Source organism: Danio rerio, chromosome 18, assembly GCF_052040795.2.
Source record: "Danio rerio strain M-AB ecotype USA chromosome 18, GRCz13ab, whole genome shotgun sequence".
NCBI classification, from domain to species: domain Eukaryota; kingdom Metazoa; phylum Chordata; class Actinopteri; order Cypriniformes; family Danionidae; genus Danio; species Danio rerio.
This window is the reverse complement of record NC_141038.1, coordinates 46,909,913-46,930,000: the sequence shown is the minus strand read 5'-3', so window position 1 is coordinate 46,930,000 and position 20,088 is coordinate 46,909,913. Positions and strand designations below refer to the sequence as shown.

Sequence of the window (20,088 nt, the reverse complement as noted above, 5' to 3'; positions counted from 1 at the left end):
CCTACGAGTAAGTGATTGAGTTAGTAAGTGTCTGTCTGTGTGTGTGTGCGCGCGTTTTCCAGCAACAAGAACACATGCCTAAACATCGCAGATTTCAACACTTTTTTATTATTATATTTTTTAAATTTCCATATTTGCAATGCCTGTATTTTGTCATTTTTTTGTAGTCCACTTAGAATCCAACATGGAAATAATTTTTTTCTTTTTTATCATTGATTGTTTCAAAACTCAAATGGCATTAACATGCCTGTATTTTTATTTCTGTAATAAATATGACTGTCAAGCCAGGATCTTGATGGTTTGTTATGTTGTTTACATGAAGAAATCTGTTAAAATCTGTTGCGTTTGCATTACTTTTACATTTAAATAGTATATGTATGTTCATATATGTATGTATGTATATGAATGTATATATATATATATATATATATATATATATATATATATATATATATATATGTATGTAATAATCTACTTTTCGATTACTGCTGAAGGTGTTATCATGATATGCAGTAGGGCAGCACAATATTGGAAAAATCTAACATTGGGATATTTAGATCTTTGCAATATTCAGAGGGAAAATAAGCATTGAACATGTCACCATTTTTCTCAGAAAAAAATTCCAAAGGTGCTGTTGACTTGAAATTTGCACTGAATGTTGGAAACAATGAAAGAAATCCACATATGCAAAGAAAACAAAACTAATTAGTTTACAAATAAAGTTTTGTGTAATATAATGAAATGACACAGGGAAAAGTACTGAACACATGAAGAAAGGGAGGTGTAGAAAGGCAGTGAAAGCTCAGACAGCATCTGAAATCTCTCAGTAGTTATTCAGCAACCCTCTGCCCTTTGTCAGTGTAAATTAATATTTACTGCATCAGTACAACATCTACATTAGCAGGATGGACAGGGAAAGAAAATAAAGCTGTAGAATGGTCCAGTCATTCACCAGATCTCAATCCAATAGAAAATACAAAATAGTTCTAGTTGGAAAGAATTCATTAATAGGGAATGATTAGGATATTTGATGTAGGATGTATAAAATATTATTCACAAATGACATGCAATACATATTAGTGGTGTGATAGATCACAAATCTCACGATTTGGTTCACATTATGTTTTTTTTGTCACAGATTGGACCATTTTTTGGATCAGCCAAAAAGGAGAGGAGACAAATGTAGTTTGTTTGTTTCATTTATTTCAAAAACAAATAAAAACATATAAAAAATAAAATGAAAAAATAATCAGCTGCATACAAAAGAAAATTGTAAAATATTCAGGACTGTGAAAAATTCACTTCTACTGTTGCTGATAACACTAAATGTATAAATATCACATTAATATTTGTACAACCCATATTTATTTTTGGTCTCATTATTAATAAATGATTCACTCATTCACTCATAAAACTTCATGTTTCATTGCTAGATGTGTCATTTTTGAAGAATTATTCAATGGCATATTTTTGATGGCTGGTTGTTGCCACCTATTGGTTAAATAAGGTAATTGCTGCCTAAAACTTTCATTTTTGAGCTTCAATTTGAATCCATATGATGGTGATTTTAATTTTTAACATAAACATCAGTGCTTTTATCTAAACTATAAACTGTTATCCAGTACTTCTGTGTTATTTGACTGTTTGTAACTTCATAACTAACTCAAAAGACTAAAGACTCAATCTGTTTCTTGATTTGAATGCAGCAGGATTAATAAACATAAGCAAATCACCTTTATTTATAATTTATGTTGCGTGGGTGTTAAGATCCCGATCTTTTAATGATTAATCGTGCATCTTACATTGAATGCATTAATGCAGGCTAAACAAGTAGTGACAGATAATATTTTTAATTACCTAAGACACCCACCACATCGCGAATAAACTATCACAATTTTTTCCGTCGTCATTAAATAAGGAAAATATGTCTAAACAAAATCCTGTTATAACAAGAAAATACCTTTTATAACATTATCAAGTGGAAAAAAATCATAGCCTACAGTAGGCTAGCCTGTGTGTGGCAGCATTGCGTCACCGTGAATGAGTCGATCTATCTGGTTTCAGAATATGAAAAACAAGCTTTTATTCGTTTTTGTTTTCTGGTGAGTTTATTTTTTGCTATTCGAAATAAAAAAATGAAAATTTTTAATTTTGGTTTTACAAACGATTTTTGGTTTACAAATGAGCCGTTTTTTTTTATTTTTGTTTTAAAATTCAAAACCGAAAATCAAAAAACAGCTTGTTATTCGTTTTTCAATATCCGTTTCTAAAATGAAAATCCAATGACCAAAAAATACACTGACCGGGTCCGCAGAGGACGAGGACTGTACAGGACTATTATTTTGAGGGCAACGTCAGGAGCTCAGATTTGATTGACCAATCAGAGGAAATGGGCGTTTCAGAACCGCCTACATGTGGATAATGAATTTTAAAGTCATTTATCCGTTTTCCTACCCTAAACCAAAAAACGAAAATCAAGCCAAAATCAGTTATTTAATTTTTTGTAGGCAAAAGATAAAACGAAAAACGGACGTTTTCTTCATTTTTTAAATTTCGTTTAAATTTCGATCAAAAATCGAATGAACGCAAAGTACACAGACCTGACCCATAAGGAATATTTCCAGAAATGTTTTTAGCACCTTTCAAATTCTTCAGTTTGATTTCAAAGTTTTATTTCAGAATAGTGCAAAGCAACTCCACAAATGAATTATTCAGTATCTATGAAACAGATGTTGCAAAACACCACAAACATAAAATATTTAACCAAGGAAGCATACTGTAAAACTTGACGTGACACCATGATATCTAAATCAGCTCGTTTAATTCATTCGAGTCCAAAAATAAGAGTGTATCCACCGGGTTACACCAATGACAGCCTTTTTTTGTTTTTTTTTAAGAGTTAGATGAGGCAGAAACACTTCCTTAAGGTAATAACTGCACATTTTCCATTTTTACAGTCTGTGCTAGAAGATAACAAGAAACTGTGAATATGGAGGTGGAACCTTAAAAAAAAAAAATCTTTCAAAGCAGTCTAAATTTGCTGCGCTCCATCAGATTTCCAGGCTGAGAGGAATGAAGCCGAACTGAGAGGTAATGCTGGTCTGTTCTTCTGAGTCACAAAAACTCTCCGACAGGAGCGCTGCGATGCGCCTCAGCTAACGAGAGCTCTGGTGATGCTGACAGCTTGCAGCGTGGAGGAGATGATTTGGAAACAACCTTTGCTGGTACCCATCAGTGTGATTGGAACAGCGTACACCTCCGTGCGGCTGTGCTCATGGCCCATCAAAGCATGAATGTTTCACTTACGGTGATGTTCTCAGCTGATCCCGCTGAGAGAAAGAGCAATAAAGTTTGTGTCAGTGAGACTGTCACTTGCACAAAGATTTTATGAGACAAGTGAAGCACATGTGTGTGCTTGAGGGACCATCCATGCTCATAGATGCACATATTTCACACAAGGGTTTTCGCAAAACTTCGGAATCCAATCTGGTTGGTTGGTTTTTGGTACAGTTTGTAAAGTGTGCGCAGTTTTTGCATAATGTGAGAGAAGCACAGCTATGTTCATTAAGTACAGTGTTTTGGGTGTTTGAGGGTGCACAGAACATCAGTGGAGCGTGAACTAAAGCATGATCACAACAAACGTAATGAACTTCTGTGTGCTTTAGGAAAGGGACAGGCTATTATGTATTATAAAAGGTCATATTTTAGTTTTGGGGGTCTCCAACAATAGGCTGATATGCATGCAAGGTTAAAAAAATGTCATTGTTCAATAATATGGATTTATTCCTTTATTCATTTTCTTTTCAGCTTAGTCCCTTTATTAATGACACAGCACAATGAGCTGCCAACTTTTCCAGCATGTTTTTACGTAGCGAATGCCCTACCAGCCGCAACCCATCACTGAGAAACAACATTCATTCACGCACATACACTACACTGTAAACCCCAATGTTCAAAATAATTAAATTTGATTGAGTTGCATGAACTCAATTTTCTAGCTCTACTAACTCAAATAGTTGAAGTTTGTGTGACTTTTTTTTAGTTTTTGAGTGAATTGAACTTATTATATTTGATTAACCAAAACAGCTTGCTCATTAAGTGTGTGCCACTTAGGAGTATAACTTAACTTTACTTACTTTTTTGTTGTTTCAACATGCTATCTGCGTATACAGTAACATCAGTAACCTTTAAAATTAAATTTCACATACACAAACATTCTAACAAGAACAGCTGATTTAATGTGAGCACTAAATAGATTATTCTATTATATATTATATATCTGTTATCTATACAGTTTTATCTGTAAAAATTCTGTAATTTTGATTTGATTTAAAATCATGATTTTAATAGTAAGACTCTGTTAAATCTACAGTGAAAAACCAGACAAATGATTAACAACTTAAAATGGACAAAATACAGAAAATAACTGCAGCAGATATAACCTTTGTTTTGGAGAAAGTAATCAATGTCTGAAATCTCACCATAGTATAGTCCACTAAACAGAGTGAATGACCAAATGAGTAAATTCAGACACTGATGAACACCTGCTGTAGACAAGCACAATCTCTGAAGGATAGAACAAGAAATAAAACTATACAGCAACAGTAACTGTATTAAAACAGAGGATTAAATAACTCCATTAATAAAAGCATTACCAGATTCACTGAATAAAGTTTGACTTCATTTCTTTCATATCTGCAAGAATATTTGATAATTAACAGAGGTTTGTGTTTTTTATTACAAACGTTTAATATGACCTCACCATCATGGAGATCAAAGGCTGCTTTATCTGGGCTCATGATCCTTTATACTTTTACTTTAATATCTCTCTAGCTGTTATAACTATGTTTTTGAAACTCATCTTTGGACCTGTGGGGGAATCCGGAGCACCCGGAGGAAACCCACACGAACACAGGGAGAACATGCAAACTCCACACAGAAATGCCAACTGACCCAGCCGAGGAATAAAACCGAGGCTCAAACTTCTTACTATTTTGAGGGTGGCATTATCATCTTTTGCCTAGAGCGTCAGTTCAGTTTGCTCCAGCCCTGCCCATTACCAAATCATAAATGAATAATGATAAGTTGCACACATAATCTGTGTCGCTATAATGGTTGGCAAACTTGGTTGGTAAAAAAGGTGCAAAATAGTATCTGAAGTTTTCGCTAAAATGACTAAGTACAAGCGTGAAAGTGAAAGACTGAACCAGTCTACTGACCCGATGTCTGCCTGGACCCGCTGTCTTGAGTGCATGACAGTGTGTGTGTGTGTGTCTGTCTGTCTGTGGCTGTGTGTGTATGTGTGTGTGTGGTCATGTGATGTGCGTTTTCAGCGGTAGTGTGGAAGGAGGACTGCTCAGAAATGCTAGGTGAAACGACAGAGTGGATGTGGGTAATTTTGTTGTTCTGAAATGCCATTTAAAAACTAAGACCTATTAGTGTTAACAGGGTCTGAGTGTGTATTTTCGTCAGCGGATTTTTCAACGGGGGCGAGGCGGAGGATCGCGATGCCAGCTCAGCATCGTGGTGCTTGTCAGCCATTGGCGATGGACGATGGCATCGTTTATCGGCCCAACCCTAGGTTGTATTTAAATTTCTGCCATGTTTTGTCAGACAACCAATTTACTTATCACTGCCTATCTCATCACGTAGCATTTTTAGATAATCAAGAATGTTCACTAAGCATGTTTCTTAAATATCTGCAAACACATGGTATTTTTATAATTTAGATTAGTCAAAAATGTACACATAAACATGCAGCACCTTGAAACCTCGTTCTCTCAGAGCCGCCTTACACACTGCATAGAAGGTAATGTTCAAAAACCCATAATAGTGCTCTTTAATAATGTGTAAAACTCTACATTGAATTCTGATGGCCTTTTTTAAACTACTTTCTGTTTACCACAACAATGCATTATCTTTGAGCTTTCCTCATTTACTGGCTTTCCTCTGCAAATTATGATATGCTTCATTCCGGTGAATCGTTCAGCGTGTTATGCCACTAATTACAATTTTGAACTGATTGACAGCCCTAGCTATCATGTTCTCAGATAAGTCAGTAAATTGAGTTTTTCTTGTTTATTCCATTAAAGGTGTGTTAACTCAGCTTTTACTCCTAATTTAAATGCGACATTGTTTCAAAACACATGATAACCGTCTCTTGACATCGCTCTAACAAATATTGCCAACATGAACGGTTTTGTGTTAAATGTATGTTTGCCATCATGTCTGGTGAGAAAAGATATGTCTTGACATGTGAACAAGAACAGAAACAATTATAAGTAATTATGGTGTATTCAATCACCTGTATTGTCTTTATCAGCTTTAACTATCTCTTACTCCCATGTGGTCTCTTTATGATCTAATGGAATTCAACCGAATAAGCCGAATCTCATTTGAACCTACAGTACATGGAGAAAAAAAAAGCTCTATAGAGACAGAAGCAGCGCTGCCTGATTTCATTATATCAGCTGTGCATGGCCATGTCTAACCCAATCTGATCTCCCATGTACACAGACTAGAAGCTGCAAAACAAATATCAAACACAACGCACCAAAGAGCTCATTTGATTTCATTTCAGTCGCAAAAGCTTATACCCGCACATAACCTTAAACCGATGTGGATAAAATTATGCCAAGATCCCTCAGGCTATAATCAGTGGAAATCAGAGTGATCTGTCATTTGCATTTGGCTTTTATTGCGCCAAGAAGCTTTTTCTGATGATGTTTTGGTGTCTGAGAAGCACATTTGGCGGACAAGTTGTCAAAAGCTGCAGTTCATAACTGCGGTACTTATCGCTTGTCAGGGCAACCCTACAAAAAATGAAACGTGGACTAGGAATGACAGGATTAATTTTACATTTGTCATTAATTTTCTCTAACAAATTCAATTAAGGCCGCCCTTCATTTTCCGCTGATGGACCTGTCTTTGGTTTTTAACGAATGAGACCTCATAGCTGCCAGACTGGAATCATGTTATGCCAAGCTCGCGCAGAAGGATGACTTTGAATACCCAACTCATTTAAGGTTCAAACGCTTCTCTCTCCTACTAGTATTTTACATGCAGAGTCATTAAAAGTTCAGATACTGATTCATCTTTCCTCTTAAGGTTGAAGGGTTCCTAGATACATCAAACAAACATCTTTATTTATTAAATGAACTTTATGAAGTTTAAACCCTTGAACATAAAATGAATAAGAAGGAGAGGATGATGACAGACAAAATGGACTCTCAATGTACTGAGAGTTATGAAGGCTGAAATGCATTCATCAAAATAAAGATTTTTGATCGGCATCAATGCATCATTTATGGCCCGTTTCCACTGAGTGATATAGTAGTGTACAGTTCAGTACGCTTTTTATGGCCGTTTCCACCGTCAAACGGTACCCAAAAAGTGGTACGGTTGGCTTTTTGGTATCCTTTGACAGTGGAAAAAGGTACCTAGCATAACAATAGGGTACCAAAAGGGGGAGCTAGCTCTCAGCAACTCTTAAATGGTCGGCCACTGAAACCAAGCAGGGCTGTGCCCGGTCAGTACCTGGATGGAAGACCACAAGGGAAAGCTAGGTTGCTGCTGGAAGTGGTGTTAGTGAGGCCACCAGGGAGCACCCAACCTGCTGTCTGTGTGGGTCCTAATGCCCCAGTATAGCAACAGGGACGCTATACTGCTCAGTGGGCGCCATCTTTCGGATGAGACAATAAACTGAGGTCCTGACTTTCTGTGGTCATTAAAAATCCCTGGATGTCCTTTGAAAAAGAGTAGGGGTTTAACCCCGGCATCCTGGCCAAATTTGCCCACTGGCCTCTGTCCATCATGGCCTCCTAACCCTCCCCATACCATAATTGGTTTCAATGTCTCCTCTCTACAAATCAGCTGGTGTGTGGTGTGCAATCTGGCGCAATATGCTGCCGTCAAGGTGCCGTCCTGGTGGAAGCTGCAAACTGGTGGAGGATGAGGAGATTCCCCCCAATGTGTTAAGCCCTTTGAGTGCCCAGAAAAGCGCTATATAAATGTAAGGGATTATTATTATTATTATTATTATAGACAAGCAGCTGAACACTATTGGTTTACAGAGATACGTCACTCGCTTGTGGACAAGCAGGAGAATGAAAACAAAGAAAGCGCTAATTTTAAAAACACAGCCGAGACATTACACCATTATAATATATACATATAATAACAAGCCATGGTCGACCAGAGCTCAAACAAACCTTGTTGTCATCTTGATGAACAGCCACAAAGCCAAGAAGAACAAAATCTTCCATGTCCTGTTTTTGTTTAAGAGCCCATCTTAAGGTGTGAGTGGTTTCACTTTCTCCAGAGAGCTCGCCGCTCATCTATATTTGAAATAACAAACTTCTTGAGCTCATATTAATAACTTGCACGTGATTATTGTCACGCAAGTTTGCTACATCAGAAAAGCCATACATACTATGAGAATCCAGCATGTTTCGCTAGTTTCATGAGGAACCTTCAACATTCAATTCAATTCAGCTTTATTAGCGCTTTTACAATGTAGATTGTGTCGAAGCAGCTTCACATAAATGGTCATAGTAATTGGAACAGAGTAGTTCAGTTTTTAGTGTTTAAGTTCAGTTCAGTTTAGCTCAGTTCAGTGTGATTGAAAATCATTACTGAGAGTCCAAACACTGAAAAGCAAATTCATCGATGGGTAGCTCTACCGATCCCAAACCATGCAAGCTAGTAGAGACAGCGGAGAGGGAAAAAAAAACTTCACCGAGGTGACTGAAGATTCATGGGAACTTCGCACTGCACAAAATCTTCTTTATAGCGGAAAAGGATATTTAGATTTGTAAAAATCCCTGACACTGAGGATAAAAAAATAATTGTCTGAAAGATTCTTAAAGGAACCTGAAGTGGTTATTCTTGGGAATTACTTGGGATCTCCTACTTTTAGAACTTTTATTTTTTTAAAGGGTGAACATGGACCAGTGCAGCTTATCTATCCTGACAGATGCAATTTCAAGCCGCAATTTCCTTTACAGAAAGGTGCTCGGAACAAGTCAAAGAGGGGTGGGTTTCTGTTGGATAGATAATGTGAGACAGACATGTTGACTCCTGGTCGAGAGATTAAAATCACTCTACAGGGACAACGTTTGATTAAAGGTTAGTACTCTACTGCATTTCACAATGAAGTATCACCAACATTAAACTGTATGCTAAATTGATAATGCTAACAAATAAATGAAATCTCATGCCTCAACCAGGACTTCAAAAAACGTCACACATACTGTATGTGATTCGTATTGTCATCTCTAGTTCCATCAAGAATCATTAACATACATGGAATCTTTATATTGCACAAAAATGTCTTAAAAGTGCAAAAAAGGTTAAGATTTTTCAACAATTACGAAATACATACCAAACACCCATCCAGTCTATTACTAAATAGCATTTTTTAAAATCTATTTACACTCAGAAAAATACTAATATTTTAAGAGTTATTGGTTGAAAGGGTTATCTAAAAGCAGTGGTTCTCCGAGACATCACTTGGGATTGTTAACAGTGTACATGGACCAGAGCTGCTTATCTGTCCTGGCAGATTCAATTTCCAGCCATGCCACCCTAAAAGAAAAGTGCTTTGAACGAGCGGAAAATGGGTTGGTGTCCATGCCCTGATAATGTGAGACAGACATGTTGACCCCCAGTGCAGAGTTTGAAATCACTCTCCAGGGATAATGTTTGATAAAAGATGAATACTCTATTCCATAAAAAATGAAGAAGAAAAAATAAATCAAATAAACGTACCTACTACTATCACCAATCCTTACTGTAAATTTAACCAGTAGTGTTGCTATATAAATAAAACCTAAAGCCATATTATCTTTATTGCCTTTAATATTTATTAATTGTGATTTGTTTTTATGGTAACACTTTACAATAAGGTTCATTAGTTAATGCATTTACTAACATAAACTAATCATGAACAACACATGTACAGCATTATTAATCATAATTGAACATTTACTAATGCATTATTAACATCCAAGTCCATGCTTGTTAACATTAGTTAGTGCACCATGGATTTACATGAACTCACAATGAACTACAGTATTTTCATAAACTAATGTTAACTAACATGAACAAATACAGTAGTAAATGTATTGTTCATTGTTTGTTCCCGTTAGTAAATGCATTAATAAACATTAACTAATGAACCTTATTGTAAAGTGTGACAATTTTTATGAGTAACATATAGACTCTACACCTTTCTGATATCATTGAAATGTTCAAACAATACGTTTAGGAAGTATATTGCAGCTTGAATCACCAGTTTTATTTTGTGTTCATTGATAAGGTAAGAATTAGGATTGCACTTTCCATTTTTTTTTGGAACCGATCCAGATACCAAAACTCTGAGTATCGACCAATACAGATCCAATCCTGATACTGTGCTTTTTTTATTTTCTAAGTGTAATGCAGCTTCTATAGTTCTGGTGATAAACTCAAATAGTGTATCTTCTTTAGTGAAAATAACAGACCTATAGGCTGTTGTATAAGGCTGACGGCACAATCAAACTTAAAACACGATGTTCGCTGTAAACTATATCTGAGCATTCGTTATGATATTGAAATGTTTTGGTTCGGCTTATGTTTCCTTTTTTATGTTAAGATTTTTCTTTGAAATCTGTCATAGGCTACCATTATTGACCCTAATCATTGGTAAAATAATCAGCCTTTTTAGTAAAGCCTGATATTTTCCTGCAGGTTTGACGCAGACTAAACTGTTTGAGGCCAGTTTACTTATTAAACATTCCATTTTCTGTTAATGACAATCCATATTGCGCCCGTCAGTTTCACTTTTAATAATTTAATCAACTACTTTGACCACAATGACCACATTTGTCCACTGATTATTTATATTAACTGGAACAAATAGTCATGGGAAAAGTTTTTCTTGTTGTCATGAATGCGACATTCATTCAATTTATTTTGGGACAACGAGGAATAAACAATTCAATAACATTGCTTTAGCATTTTAAATCTACCAAGTTATATATTTAAATTATGTGAAACCAAAAAAAAAAAAAAAGCATGCTACAACAATTTAAAAGATTTAATTGGGTCAAAAATATGATTGGTCAAACTTGATGTTGTTTCAGTTGGTTCAACACATTATTTCTTTTTGAGCCAATGTTAAAAGGCTGTTTCTGCAATTGAAACAAATCCATTTGTGGAATTTTATTTGGGCCCATTAACATTTTTTAAATGTGACCAGTCACTAGAAAATTTTGGGTTTGGCCAGTATTTATTTATTTATATAATATATTGTATATTATATTTAACAGGGTATGAATGGAATTGAGTAAAGTGAAGTGATCGCAGCTTCAGAGTATGGCCAGGAATATGCCATAACTACTATGTGTACTCAATGTAGAAGTTGTTTATCTGAAAACGTATGAGTTGTTTATCTGAAAAACAATGCTAAATTCAGATATTCTGCTTTGAAAATGTGCCTTACGTGCCAGAACAAGTAACTGTGTTTAACCGCTCAAAGCCAGTTTAGCTAATTATAAATCAGCACCCCAGGTTGCCTAGATGGAAAACGTTCGAGGTTACAGAAGTAACCCTTCGTTCCCCGAGGAGGGGAACGGAAGTGCCATGAATGGGAGGATTCGGATCAGAAGCCGCTTATCTGGAGAGTATTGAACGGGCCAATGAATGAAATTAATTGGCAGCGTAAGCTTGCGCAGGTGTGCGACATCTGCAATCATCTCAGCATATAAGCACACCTGAAGCCAGCAGACGCCATCCTTTTAAGCTGAAGAGACTTTCAAACAGCTAAGGGACAGTCATTATGGCGACGGAATATGGCACTTCCGTTCCCCTCCTCGGGGAACGAAGGGTTACTTCTGTAACCTCGAACGTTCCCCTTCGGTTGGGGAACTTCAGTGCCATGAATGGGAGAATATGGAAAGCGCCATAATGACTGCACCTTACCAACACCCCCGATGAGGAGATAGTCAAGCAAGCGTGACGCACCCACATCATGGGGGGCGCGGTCCTCCAACGTGTCCCTGGCCCTAATTTATCCTACTTCAACAGAAGTTTTACGGATTTAGATATATTTTTTGGGAAGTCGTGAGCATCTAGATAATTCTAGGAAATACGACAGTACGTTGGGAAGCGTGCAATCCCGATAGGGAGGACGCTGCGGAGGCCATCCGTTACCCAAGGGGGGGATAGATGGCAGAATTTACCTATGGACTAGCCCTAAAAAGGGGGAGTACGCATAGCAAAGAGTGGTTAGCGGAGAGGGAAGACACGGGTCCGCCCAGGGGGGGACTTAACCGTGGCGGAATAAGCATATGGGATCGCCTAGTGGGGATCACGCATAGCAGGCACCTATACCCAAAACGCGGGCTGACCAGCGGGCAGACCTACAACGTAGTGGGCCAGCAAGTGACTCCTCCGCTGAGTCAGTGCTGGGGGCCACGGAGGAATCTGCAGGGCTCACCTGACGGGGAACTTTACTGACAGATAAAAAAGGCGCACGTACCTCCGTGTTAGGGAGAATGGCGCAGCAAGCGTGTTTCAACACCCTACCGAGTTGTCTCCTCAATCACCAAAGGGTTACCTAATACCCTTGAGGAAACCGGCTCCACTCGCAGATTGTAAAACCTTGCAAATGTGTTGGGTGTCGCCCAGCCCGCAGCTCTACAGATGTCTGTTAGAGAGGCGCCGCGTGCATGCGCCCAAGAGGATGCAACGCTCCGAGTGGAGTGTGCACGTACTCCCGGGGGACACGGCTGACCTCGACTCGAATAAGCGAGTGAAATGGCATCCACAATCCAGTGGGATAATCTTTGTTTCGATACGGCACTTCCCTGCTGCCGACCGCCATAACAGACAAAGAGCTGCTCAGATGATCTAAAATTCTGAGTACGGTCCACATAAATGCGCAGAGCGCGAACTGGACAAAGTAAAGAAAGGGCTGGGTCTGCCTCCTCCGGGGGCAGCGCTTGCAGGTTCACTACCTGATCTCTAAAGGGGGTGGTAGGAACCTTGGGCACATAACCGGGGCGGGGTCTCAGGATAACGTGAGAGTAATCCGGCCCGAATTCCAGGCACGAGTCACTGACCGAAAATGCCTCCAGGTCCCCGACCCTCTTGATGGAGGCCAACGCAACCAGCAGAGCTGTCTTCAGGGACAGAAATCTTAGAGATACTGATTCGAGTGGCTCAAAGGGATCGGATCGCAGACTCGTGAGAACGAGGGCGAGATCCCAAGAGGGCATGAGAGGGGGGCGAGATGGATTAATTCGCCTAGCACCCCTAAGGAACTGGATGACCAGGTTATGCTTTCCCACGGTGCCGCCAGCTACCGCGCTATGATAAGCGGAGATGGCGGCCACGTAAACCTTGAGAGTGGAGGGCGACAGCCTGCTGTCCAACTTCTCTTGAAGGAAAGAGAGCACAACACTAATCTGGCAATTTCGGGGGTCTTCTCTGCGAGAGACGCACCATTCAGTGAATAGACTCCACTTCAGGGCGTAGGCGCGCCTCGTGGAGGGGGCTCTAGCCTGAGTGATGGTATTAACCACCGCAGTCGGTAGGTTACCTAAGTCTTCCTCGCGTCTAGGGACCACCCAAAGATCGGGGCGAGGGTGCCAGATGGTGCCCTGTCCCTGAGAGAGTAGGTCCTCTCTCAAAGGGATCCGCCAGGGGAGGGCCGTCGCGAGGAGTGAGAGCTCTGATATCCAGGTCCGGTTGGGCCAAAGGGGCGCAACTAGCAGAACCTGTTCCTCGTCCTCCCTGACCTTGCACAGAAACTGCGCGAGCAGGCTCACTGGGGGAAACGCATACTTGCGCATGCCCCGAGGCCAGCTGTGGGCCAGTGCATCCGTGCCGAGAGAGCCCTCGGTCAGGGAAAAAAACAACTGGCAGTGAGCGTTCTCGGGGGAAGCAAACAGATCGATCTGGGCCTCCCCGAATCGCGCCCATATCAGCTGAACAGACTCGGGGTGGAGTCTCCATTCTCCAGGGCGTAACAGCTGTCGTGAGAGCGCATCGGCTGCACGAATGAGCGTGCCTGGGACGTGAATGGCGCGCAGCGATTTCAGCCGCGGGTGACTCCAGAGGAGCAGACGGCGGGCGAGCTGAGACATGCGGCGAGAGCGCATACCCCCCATGCGGTTGATATACGCCGCCGCCGCCGTACTGTCCGTCCTGACCAGCACGTGTTGCCGCTCCAGCACCGGTAAAAAGCGGTGGAGAGCGAGGAACACTGCCAACAGCTCTAGGCGATTGATGTGCCAATGCAGCTGGGCACCCTTCCAGAGGCCCGCAGCCGCATGCCCGCGACACACGGCCCCCCAACCCGTGTTGGAAGCGTCTGTTGAAACAACAACATGGCTGGACGCCTGTCCTAGAGGCACACCGGCCTGTAGGAACGAGGGGTCGTTCCAAGGGCTGAGGGCGCGGCGACACAGCGCAGTAACCGAGACCCGGTGTGTGCCCGCGTGCCATGCGCGTCTGGGGACCCGATCGTGAAGCCAGTGCTGAAGTGGTCTCATATGGAGCAACCCGAGCGGCGTGACGGCGGCTGCGGATGCCATATGCCCCAGGAGCCTCTGAAAGAACTTCAGTGGGACCACTAGTTTGCTGTCGAGCTCCCTCAGACAGTTCAGCAACAGGCGAGCGCGTTCCTCGGAGAGGTGCGCTACCATGGTGATCGAGTCCAGCTCCATCCCGAGAAAAGAAATCCTCTGCACGGGGGCGAGTTTGCTCTTTTCTCGGTTGACCTGAAGCCCCAGTAGGCGGAGATGCCGAAGCACCTCGTCCCTGTGCATAATCAATTGCTCCCGCGAGTGGGCTAAAATCAGCCAGTCGTCGAGATAATTGAGTATGCGAATGCCCGCGAGCCGAAGGGGCGCTAGGGCACCCTCCGCGAGTTTGGTGAAGACCCGCGGAGACAGAGAGAGCCCGAAGGGGAGGACCTTGTACTGCCACGCTCGACCCTCGAACGCAAACCGCAGAAATTGGCGGTGGCGTGGAAGAATGGAGACATGGAAATACGCGTCCTTCAGGTCTATGGCTGCAAACCAATCCCGAGGACGAACGCATTGGAGAATGCGCCTCTGCGTGAGCATTCTGAACGGCAGCTTGTGCAGACAGCGGTTCAAAACGCGCAGATCTAGGATTGGCCGTGACCCACCGCTCTTTTTGGGTACGATGAAGTATGGGCTGTAAAACCCACTCTCCATCTCGGCTGGAGGAACCGGCTCGATTGCACCCTTCGCCAGGAGGGCAGCAATCTCCTCTCGCAAGACAGGGGCGGACAGGGGGTTGACCCTGGAGAAATACACGCCCGTAAACTTGGGGGGCCGTTTCGCGAACTGAATCGCGTAACCGAGTCTGATTGTGCGTATGAGCCACCGCGAGGGGCTGGCCCGCGCTAACCAGGCAGGCAGAGCCCTCGCTAATGGAGTCATCGCTACAATCGCTGACGTACCAGCGGTGGGGCAGCGCGGAGTGGGTGTGCTGATCCGGGAAGCACGAGGGTCCCGCGGAAAAGCTGGAGGAGAGCGATTCGCTCTGGCTCCGCACCCTGACTCCGGAGAGGGGGCTGGAGGGCTGAGGGAAGGGAGACCGTCCCCCCAGCGCTCGTGAGCCACTGGCGAAGCACGTAGAGTCTGCGAGCCGGAAGGCAGCGCGTCCCGGACTGGCAGAACTCGTGCAGTCACATCCGGGGAAGGGAAAAAGTGCTCTTTTACTGATGTTTTGGTGGCACTGAAAAGTACCGTTGTTATCGGGGCCCCGCCCTCCAGCGGGGAAAGAGCAAGTTTCCTCTTCTCCGGATGGCCTGTCTCAGGGACGCTTCGCGGTCCGTTTACCGGACTTAACGGCGCCCTGGGCAGGAGGGGCTGCCTGCTTTCGAGGTGAACGCCGCGCCCGCTTGGCCGGAGGCGCAGGCGGGGGCGGGGCAGCACTCGTTGGCGGGCGCCCTCGGCGAGGAACAGCGGAGGTGGATGGCTCGGCGGGCGGAGCGGGCTTACGGCCACGCCGATAGATGACATTGCCCATCGCATCCGACTGCTCTTTCACCGCCTTGAATTCCTGGGTGAATTCACCGACGGTGTCGCCGAACAGGCCAGCCTGGGATATGGGCGAGTCAAGAAAGCGAACTTTGTCAACGTCGCGCATATCGGCCAGGTTTAGCCAGAGGTGGCGTTCCTGAACCACAAGTGTGGACATCGTCCTCCCCAGCGCACACGCGGCGGACTTAGTAGTCCGAAGAGCATAGTCGGTCGCGGTGCGCAGCTCATGTAATAAGCTTGGGTTGGACCCGCCCTCGTGCAGCTCGGCCAGCGCCTGCGCTTGGTAGCGCTGGTAGGTGGCCATCGCGTGCAAAGCAGAAGCAGCCTGGCCCGCAGCCTTATAAGCTCTGGCTCCGAGGGAGGCAGACAACCTACAGGCTTTGGACGGGAGGCGGGGCAAACCCCGCCACGTAGAGGCGCCGCGCGGACAAAGATTGACCGCGATAGCGCGCTCCACTGACGGGATCGCCTCATACCCCCTGGCAGCTCCGCCGTCAAGGGCGGTGAGGGCGGAGGCACTCGCAGCACGGGCAGAGAAAAGTGCCCTCCAGGACTGCGTGAGCCTACTGTGCACTTCCGGGAAGAAGGGGACGAGAGGCTTCGAAGGCTTCGCCTTCTGGTCCTCTACGTAGCACCCATCTAGTCGGTCCGGCCGCGGAGCTGGGGGATAAACCATCTCCAACCCCACGGCCGAAGCAGCCCGGGAAAGCACGGCTAACATGTCCGCTTCAGGATCCGATTTGACAGCGCTCACCTGCCCGGAGGGGGCGAGCGGGTCCGGATCTTCGTCGGACAGTGAAAGCCCACCCTCCGATGCCGCGGAGGACATCTGATCTCCGGTGTCAGCGAGTGTGAGAGCTACCATCTGGTTAGACGGATCACTCTCACCACCCGAAGCTTGGATGGAGCGCCGTGAGGAGCGAGAGGTCCGCGAGCCCGTGGGCGGCGGATTAGCTCCCGCTGAAACCCTCAGATCTGCCCGAGCGCCCGCTGCTTTTTTAGAACAGGAGGCAACTGGGGTGGCTCGCTCTCTTGCGAAAGTTAGCCGCGATCTTAGCTGTGCAACGGTCATGGCATCGCAATGACGACATGAACCGCCCGCGAGCACCGCATTAACATGCTGGACCCCCAAACATGCAATGCAGTGATCGTGTCCATCATCCGGAGACAGGAAACCCCCGCATCCAGAAACGCACAGTCGGAGCGCCATCCTGAAAAGGACGTGCTGCACGACTGTGTTGCTCTTTTAGGAAAGTTGCAACTATACGCACCGCTCTGGAGGACCGGACCCAAAGAACCGCAGGCAAGGGAGTAACCCAGCTCGACCGTCTGCCACCGCGAAGACCCACTCTGGACCGGGAGACACACTCGTTCGCTCTGAAGTGCTGATCAGCAAGAGGAACCCTCATCGACTCACTCAGAAAGGATCTGAAGCGAAAAGGATGGCGTCTGCTGGCTTCAGGTGTGCTTATATGCTGAGATGATTGCAGATGTCGCACACCTGCGCAAGCTTACGCTGCCAATTAATTTCATTCATTGGCCCGTTCAATACTCTCCAGATAAGCGGCTTCTGATCCGAATCCTCCCATTCATGGCACTGAAGTTCCCCAACCGAAGGGGAACCTCGTATTTCATTCATTCAGTCAGAAAGGCTCTCAAAATATATGTTAGTGACCGAAATACGCCCTCTGGTGGACGGTAAAAATTAGAGTAAGAGTTCCACATGAACTCTTGGTTATTAACGTGGTTATTAATGCAAAGATAAAATAAATAATACAAATGTAAACAATAGGTGAGCAGGTTACATTGTAACCCAGTGTCCTAACAACATGCTACATGAGAAGATAACCAGTGATAAGCAATTTGGCTGTTTGCACTAGGCATGGGCCGGAATAAGATTCGGACAATATGATAACCTTAGATAAAAATATCACAGTATTGTGCTCACTGCTCTAAAATATATTCTTTTTAAACGTCTTAGTAAAAAAAGAAAACTTTTCCCCCTTTGAAAACAATATATTTTATTTTTTGATAGATTTATGATATTTTGGAACAGTAAACACTTCAGGCTATATAATTCCAATGAATCATTGACTTCTGCTGTTTCCATTAATTTTAAAAACACAGGTTTATTTACAAGTTAAAACGGCATGTTTGGAAATCGTTTCTGCTGAAAAAATGTAAATAAAAAAATCTTACTCATACCTTAGGAATGGTATTATGGAAAAATGTTGGCGGTTTTAAAACCTTGACTTTTCCAAACCGCGATATACTATGAAAATAGTTATCGTCCCATGTCTAGTTTGCATCAGATGAAACAAGACAGAAATTTAAATACAGCCATTCAGAAGGACAGAATAGTGCACTCACTGCACATCAACGAAATGGTAAGGTTTATAACCTAATAAATACATATTAAACCTCATTAACATTATTAAATGTAGATACTGAATCACTGATATGTGTTCGCCTGCACTTAATCATAGTTCTAGAGTTCGATTTCAAATGGTTTATTTTATTGTTAAGATCTGAGATGAACTATCTGCTGCTGCTTTCAGTAGTATGGCACTAAATCTCATGTAAAATGGCATTCAAACTCACATTACTAGCATTTAACACTGAATAAAGCACACAAGGTTAACCAGAGGTGATCATTTTCACATTTTTCGGTTGTTCAGCTGCAAGAAATAGAAACTGTTTCTAAAATATTAACCTACACACTGCACCTTTAAATATGAGTTCTTAAGTGCAGTTCAAATAAAGACCACCAGTGTTGATAATATCCATGATTTCTAAATGACATATCATTGATGAACCAAAACATGTTCTTCCGTGAGATCACTGTGAATCTCCTCTTTAAAGACTTTTATTCTTAAAAGAGTACAAGTGCAACTGCATCCACAGTGCCAGTTATCTGTCCTGACAGAAGCAATTTCCAGACACACCGTCCAAAACAGACGGCTTTGAACAAGCTGAAGATGGCTAGGTCTCCACGGCTCAGATAATGTGAGACAGACATGTTCACCCCTGGTGCGGAGACTTAAATCGCTCAGATAACGTTTGAGATAATGCTTGCTAAAAACTAGACTGCCCAAGGAACTTGATTTTATACTAGGTGCCACGCTTTGATGGATCTGAGAAGTGATGTATTGAGAAAGGGCGAATAATAAACCAAAAAGCATTCGGCACACGAGCCAGCCGTTCCGCAGAGTGAAAGTGCTATTTTGATAAGTTTGCCGTCTCCGAGATATTCATAGCGGATCTCCTGTCCAGACTAAGGGAATGTGGGGGAACATCTCAAACAATAACTGTCATATTAAGAAACACCTCAGGGACTGGCAAACAATAAGACCTCACGCAGGTGCTGTGGATAGACACACTGTTTATGGACTGTCTAACAATAATGAGGCAGTAAGAGGAAGAAGTATGAACATGTCAAGCCAGCTTCACTTCATCACTGCTCCACAATTTTAGAAGCTGCTCGGCTTGTCAAAATAAAGAAACATATCAAAATATGTATGGCTTGAAAGGTTGGAGAGTTGAATGGGATTCTGAGGCACTAAAATACTCTTCTTGAGCCTCTTTTTTTAAAAAGAATGGGTATTTTGGAAACTTGCTAACACAAAGCTTTTGTTAATCTTGTGAATTGAGCCCAGTGAGTGAGTGATTCTGTAATTAGAAGTCATTTTAACTTTTTACATGTAATCTCAGGGTATTACTATTATTATAATTATTATCACTTGTCCTTTTCCTGTAAATGTTATCATTAGTAGTGTTTCTACCATTGCCGCTATGTTGTCGTTGTCGTCGTCGTAGTAGTTGTGTTAGTAGTAGATATTGATATAAGTATACTTACTAAATAAAATATACTTTTATACTTGACCTTTACTTAAGTATACTTCTTTTTCTTACTCTTTTCTTATACTTACTCTCGCAGGCTGTACAAGACTAATCTTAGTAATTGTCGCTCTGACAGCCAAGTTGGGTCAAAGCTAGGGCTGTTCCGACCAGGATTTTTGCAGCCGAT

At 42.8% G+C, this 20,088-nt stretch overlaps 1 long non-coding RNA gene across 7 annotated transcripts in view; it reads right to left on the bottom strand.

Annotated features, from left to right (window-relative positions):
* Positions 1–20,088, bottom strand: part of LOC137488332 (uncharacterized) — a 300,450-nt gene that overhangs the window by 166,947 nt on the left and 113,415 nt on the right. Inside the window, exon 4 of one of the 7 annotated variants that reach the window (XR_015515354.1) lies at positions 2,656–3,329. The exons of the other annotated variants lie outside the window; for them this stretch is intronic. This is a non-coding gene — a long non-coding RNA (uncharacterized LOC137488332). Of the gene's footprint in view, positions 1–2,655; positions 3,330–20,088 lie in introns of those variants that run through there. 7 annotated transcript variants of the gene reach the window in all.